The sequence below is a fragment of the Hypanus sabinus genome, chromosome 3 (assembly GCF_030144855.1).
Source record: "Hypanus sabinus isolate sHypSab1 chromosome 3, sHypSab1.hap1, whole genome shotgun sequence".
Lineage (NCBI taxonomy): Eukaryota > Metazoa > Chordata > Chondrichthyes > Myliobatiformes > Dasyatidae > Hypanus > Hypanus sabinus.
The window spans coordinates 25,966,864-25,973,432 of record NC_082708.1 but is presented as its reverse complement, the minus strand read 5'-3'; the positions used below and the strand labels follow the sequence as shown (position 1 = coordinate 25,973,432).

General features: G+C 41.2%; 1 protein-coding gene across 7 annotated transcripts in view; it reads left to right on the top strand.

Moving 5' to 3' along the window:
- The first annotated feature begins 711 nt into the window (after nt 1–711).
- LOC132391113 (inositol polyphosphate-4-phosphatase type I A) overlaps nt 712–6,569 on the top strand; it is a 238,540-nt gene continuing 232,682 nt past the window's right edge. For all 7 annotated transcript variants that reach the window (XM_059963892.1, XM_059963893.1, XM_059963896.1 and 4 more), the window contains exon 1: nt 712–862. The gene's annotated coding sequence lies outside the window, so the exon portion shown is untranslated. The remainder of the gene's footprint in view (nt 863–6,569) is intronic.

Genomic DNA, 6,569 nt, shown 5'->3' with positions numbered 1-6,569 from the left:
GCTGAAAAACTTGGTGTTTAGTAAATCTCAAATCTCCATCCAGGTGAGGCAACACTTCACCTGCAAATCTGTTGGGGTCATCATTGTATCTGGTGCTACTGATGTGGCCTCATTTACATTGATGGGACTCAATGTAAATTGCGGGGCTAAATTGTTGAGCACCTCCACTCCAAACACCAAAAGCAGAATTTTCTGGTGTCCAACCATTTTAATTCCCATTCCAGCATGTCAGTCCATGGCCTCCTCTTCAGCCACGATGAGGGCACTCTTAGAGAGGAGTTGCAATATGTCATATTCCACCTCGCTAGCCTCCAGCCTGATGACAAGAGTATTGATTTCTCCTTCTGCTGATTTTTTTTCCTCTCTCCATTCCCTATTCTTCTATTCCCCACTCTGGCCTCTTAACTCTTCTCCTCACCTAGTTTCACCTTCCCCTGGTTTCACCCCTTCTTCCATTTCTCCCATGGTCCACACTCTTCTATCAGATTCCTCCTTCTCCAGCTCTCTACCTTTCTCACCCACCAGGCTTCACCTGTCGCCTTCTACCTAGTTCACCTATAGATGCTGCTTGACCTGCCGAATTCCTCCAGCATTTTGTGTGTGTTGCTCTGGATTTCCTGCATCTGCAATTTGTGTGTGTGTGTTTACTATTTTATTGATGCAAGCAATGTGAAATGACTACAACTCCCAGAACTCTCCGCGCCACTTGGGCGCAAATGCACTGGGGGCCGTTTGAGTGACGCCGCTGCAGACGAGGCGGCGAATAAATGTTTATCCTTTGGCGGGGTTGAAGAGGTAAAGGGACAGCAGCGGAGAAAAGCGTCGCCGTCGGGTCGCCGCAACAAGGAGCAGTCAGATTCGGGTAAGGGAACTATGGTGGAGGAGGGGGTTTAACAGCCGGAGACCGGGTGTCCCGTTGGATGCGCCCCGGCAGCTCGGGAGGAGGGGGTCGTTGAGGCCTCCGCCGGCTCTGGGAGGGATCTTGTCTGCAACCGCAATTAAACCCAGAAATGGTGCAGTCGTCAGCTGCAGTTCGCAGGCAGCGCAGAACAGCTTTTCCTGTTGTTTATGGGGATGAGCTACAGCGGTTCCTAATACACCAAAGCGACAAATATGCAGCACGTATGTTTCCTTAATTCACGCCGACGTTGTCTGGGTGTAGAAACTATTGGCAACATCTTAATTAGAATCAGTAGGCATTAACTACCAGCAGGTTATTTTGTTCATGTGTTGTGCTGTCCATCGGTTGGTCGTTCTTTCATGCTATTCTTCTGGGAGTGACAGTGACTTGTCTCCAGCCTCTGTGGGTTCTGAGGAGGCCAATGAGACCAACGTGTTTGAGGGGGAAATGGATCAGCCATCATCAAATGGCGAGGCAGACTCGTTGGGCAGAATGTCACACTTCTGCTCCAATGTCTTATGTGGGACCTGACATGGTAGAGGTAGGAGGGTTTTTCAAAATCAGGTTTAATGTTACTGACATCTGTCGTGAAATAGAGATAGGTGGATGCTGTATTGATCCCAAAGGAAATTACAGTGTCACAGTAGTATTACAAGAGCACAGATATACAAATATTAGAAGAGAAGTAAGAAAGAATTTAAAATGTTACTTCAAACAGTCATAACAGGAGAGGGTCCTCACTTCCCCGGCTGTAGGTTGACTCATTATAGAGTCTTGTGGGTGAGGGTAAGAATGACCTCATATTGCGCTCTTTGGAGCAGCACAGTTGTCTGAGTCTGTTATTAAAAGGGCTCCTCTTTTCAATCAAGGAGGCATGCAGAGGATGAGAAACATTGTCCAGAATTGCCAGAGTTTTCCGTAGGGTCAACAAGAAGTAAGTATGTTGTTTTGCAAGAGTGGTACAGTGTGATACATGGAAACTATAGAATACAATAAGAAATGCGTGAAAGTAAGTTGAGTAAGTTGTGCACAAAGGAACAAAAATAGTTTGAAGCAGATACAGATTTGGATGAATCTCTGCTTAATGTGGGTTTCTGCCTGCTGTCAGTGAGTTAATTTCAGTAGGGTTCTCAATGCAATCCCAAAATGCTTCTCATCCATTTTGAATGATTGTAAGCCCGAGAATCTCAAGAGGTCAGTGAGAATGTTAATTCTTAAGGAGGTTTTGAGAACATCCCTGAATTCCTTCCTCTGCCAATCTCATAATCTCTTGACATGAAACTGCTCAGAGTAAAGTATCTGTGTGAGGAGTCAGTTGTCAGAAATCTGAATGATGTGGCATGCCCATTAGAGTCAGTGATTTGTAATTAATGCTCCAATTCAAGGGATGAAGCACTGACATAGATTCACTCTGTGCCGGTGGATCTGGAGGATTTTGAGAATAATATGGTAGTAGTGCCTTTGGTGCTGTGAAGTACCTACAATCTGTATGTTGCAAGTGTACATATTGTAGGGCCTCACAGCACTTACAGCTATAAGAGAGCAAAAATCACTGCTGCCTGGTAGGCCATAAGCTTTTTTGATCTTCACTCTTATTATCAATTGGTCAAAGGTTGTGCTGGCCCAAGAAGGAAGAGGTGAACTTTATTGTTAAAGTCTTGTTTTTTTTTTGCGAGAGCTCTGAGAGATGGAATGTAGTTCACAGTTTTGGGATATTATTGTGGACTATTATCATGGGTGAGTATTGTGTTCTGGGCTCATGTTTCATGCATGCCCTGCTTCTTGTTCACTTCAGCATATGTATTGTTAATAACTCCGAGCTCACCCTCTGAAGATGGAAGTATGCAAAAATCATCTACGTGCTACATGCTACTCAACATTTGAGGAACAGCTTTTTTTCCATCGCCATCAAATTGCTGAATGGACAATGAACTTTGTACGCTACCTCATTTTTTTCTCCTGAAGTCCTGGAGAAGAGCCTTGGCCCGAAGTATTGACGGTTTATTTATTTCCATAGATGGTGCCTAACCTGCTGAGTCCTCCATAATTTGTCACTTTTTTCACCTTTTTTATAAACTCTTTTTGGACTACTTAATTTTTATAAATTTCTTATTGTAATGTATATATTTATTATGTATTGCAATGGACTGCTGTTGCAAACCAATAAATTTCACAAAATGTCAGTTTTCTCCTTTTCATTATCTTTGCTTCTGCAGGAAGTTTACTGGAAATAAAAATTAATGTTTTGGTAGTATGATTCAGCAGTGTTGGGGTATTGATACAGCTTGTGATTGCTGTGAATCCATTTGCTTGGGATCATAGTGTGTATGCAGTCATGTAGCAGTTGTCAAATTGATGCTGAGTGCAAACAAATTGTTTCATTATTTATTCATTATTCAGGATTTGGATATCTCAGGCAAGGCCTTATTTAGTACCCATCCTTTTGCCCCTGAGAAAATGAGGCACTTTGTTGAATCACCTCCAGTCCTTCTGATATCCACTACCCTGTTAATGCAAATAAATAATCAGTCAATCTTGGCAGCAATTCAAAGTGTAAAAGCATGTAGACATGGTCAAGAAGTTCAGTTATATCAGAACCAAATATCAGAATGGGGAAGAAATATGATCTAGTTGACTTTGACTGGAATGCTTGTTGCTGCCAGACAGGGTGGTTTGAGTAACAAGAACTACTGATCCCTTGGGATTTTCCCACACAGCAGTTTCTAGAGTTTAAAGAGCATGATCTGAAAATAAAAAGTAAAAGGAAAACATCGAAACAACAAGTGAGCGGCAGTTCTGTGGGCAAAATGGCCTTATAAGAGAGGTCAGAGGCATGTCGAACCTTGAAGTGGATGGGCTACAACAGCAGAAGACCATGAACATACACTCTGTGGTGATGCCTCAAAAAAGGTGGTATCCAGTGTAAAGAACTCCCATCACCCAGCTTCTTCCCCTCTGTCATCAGATTTCTGAATGAACAATGAAACCATGAACACTACTTCACTAGTTTATTCCCTTGCTTTTTGCTTTACTTACTGAATTTAATTTTCTTTTTAGATACACACTTATTGTAATTTTTAGTTTTTGTTATTATGTATTGCAATGTACTGTTGCTACAAAACAACATTTTACAACATACTGTATGCCAGTGATACTAAACTGATGCTTTACTAGGACAGGAGGTACCTAATAATAGTGGATACTAAGCATGGGTACTTCTACGGTTTGGTTGGGTGTGCTGTTCCAGGGTGCTCAGAGGAAGTTCACAAGAATGATGCTGGGAATGAAAGGGTTAATGTACGAGCAGTGTTTGATGGGTCAGGATATCTTCTCACTGGAGTTTAGAAGAATGAGGGGGAATCTCAGTTGAAACCTGTCGAGATAAAGTGGATGTTCAGAGGATGTTCCCTATGGTAGTGGAGTCCAGGATCAAAGGGTACAGCCTCAGAACAGAAGGATGTCCTTTCAGAATAGAGTTGAGGAATTTCTTAAACTACAGGGTGGTGAATGTGTGGAATTCATTGCAACAAATAGCTGTGGAGGTCTAGTCATCGGGTCTATATTTCAAGTGGAGGTTGATAGGTTTTTGATTAATAAGGGTGTTAAAGGTTATGGAGAGAAGGCAGGAGAATGGAACCATGGGCCAAGTGGCCTAATTCTGCTCCTGTGTTTTATGGTCTTGTAAATGATACATACCACAGCCAGTATTTTAGGCAAAGAATGTCTAAGATAGTTGATAAAGAGGTTGTCCTGAATGGAGTCATCTTCCATAATGCTGATGGAGCTGAACTCATCCATTTTGGTTAGGTTACTGAGAGTGATTTGCAGCTTTTGGAAAAGCTTTGCCTTATTAGAAAATAAATCACTCACTGCAGGATATTCTTTGTGCGAGATTTCACTCCAGGACGTACACAGTTCTCATGGACAGCTGATGAACTCAACCCAGGTTTCAGGTGCTGTAGTAGCATTAAACTAACTACTAAGCTACCATGCTGCCCATTTGTGAAGAGTGGCATGTGGAATTGAATTTTGAAGCAGCTGAATGTGGTTGACCTATTTTTTTGCTCCAAACAGCTCCTGCTGTGATGATTAACCTCCAGCAATCACAAGTATTTGAGCATTTTCCCCTTGATCTGTTTTACCAGGGCTTTTCAATGTCACATTCATTCAAATATTGCCTTGATGTCAAGAGTGGATCACTCTTAGCTCACATCTGGTATTCAGCTCTTGAGGCCAAGCTGGGTATCATTGAGTATGTGCTGCTTGATAAAACTGACAGTGATATCTTTCATCACTTTGACATTGAGAGCTTCCTTCCTACAAATGTTAACCGCCTTTCTGAATTTGATAAAATTTCACCACCTTTCTTGCCTCTTATTAAGTATTTGGGCAATAGACAATACTGAAGAATCTGCATGTGCCATGATTTTCTGGATTGGCTGTGCTTTTTTCACCCACAATCTGTTCCTTTGGTTATATGTTTTCAGATGGATCTCACACCTGCTTCAGATGTAGCGATTGCTTTACAGTGCCAGCCTGTAAGATCGGAGTTTGATTTCTGCTGGAGTTCGTATGTTCTCCCTATGATTGTGTAGGTTTCCTCAGGGTTCTTCAGTTTCCTCTCACATTACAAAGATGTACATTTAGGGTTAGTGAGTTGTGGGCTTGCTATGTGGGCGGCAGGAGAATAGCAAGACATGCAGACTGTTGAAGTACAGTCCTTGCTGATTTAATTTGATGCAGATGACACGTTTCATTGTATGTTTCAATGTAAACATGACATAAAGCTTATTTTCTCTTTAATCTTCCCTTTAGAGGGTATTTGTGAAGAGGAAAACATAATGTTTCAGGCCAGTGGCTTTTTGTCAGACTGGAAAAGAGAGGTCTTGGTTCCTAATTTATTGTAGTTACCTCTCTGAATTCATCCTAATACCAAGAAATGATAGATCAGGTACAAATAGTAAATGGTATTGGTAATAGTCTGTTTTGTGCCGAGCTTCAGAATAAGTTTTGAATTTGTTGCATCTTTAGTGCCTTGTCTATAAGTTTACAGCTGCCCTGAAATCTACCACAAAGAGGAATTATATTGTGCAGTTTCATTTACTATTTCAATCTCTGCAATTTTCAGTTTTGAGTTGCTGTAAATAGCAATTCCAGATTTCATTAAACCTGTTTCATGAAAAATGGCTAAACATTTTAGAAAACTATGTTGCTTCTTGAATGTTCTGCCTAATATCTATGTTGTGCCATGTTGCTAAATGCCTTCTGCAGAGACAGACCAATAAATGTATAAGTAGTGGCATCTTCATCAAACTTGTTCATAGTGCAATAATGAACTCAACTACATTTGTCAGCATAAAACCAGAAGATGGGACCAGAACTAGGCCATTCAGCCCATCAAGTCTACTGCACCATTCAATCATGGTTGAATTTGTTTTTTTTAAACCCCAATCTCCTGCCTTCTTTTCATAACCCTTAACTCCCTTGCCAATCAAGAATCTATTAATCTCTGCTTTAAAACACCCAATGACTTGGTCTAATTTTTCTCTGTTTTCCTCTCCTTAATTTCTTGGGTTTTATTTCCTAGCCATGAGAGAATATACAGAAACTTGGAAGTAAATAGCATAATAACCCCATTATCTCCATCCCTATCCACAGAAAACCTTGA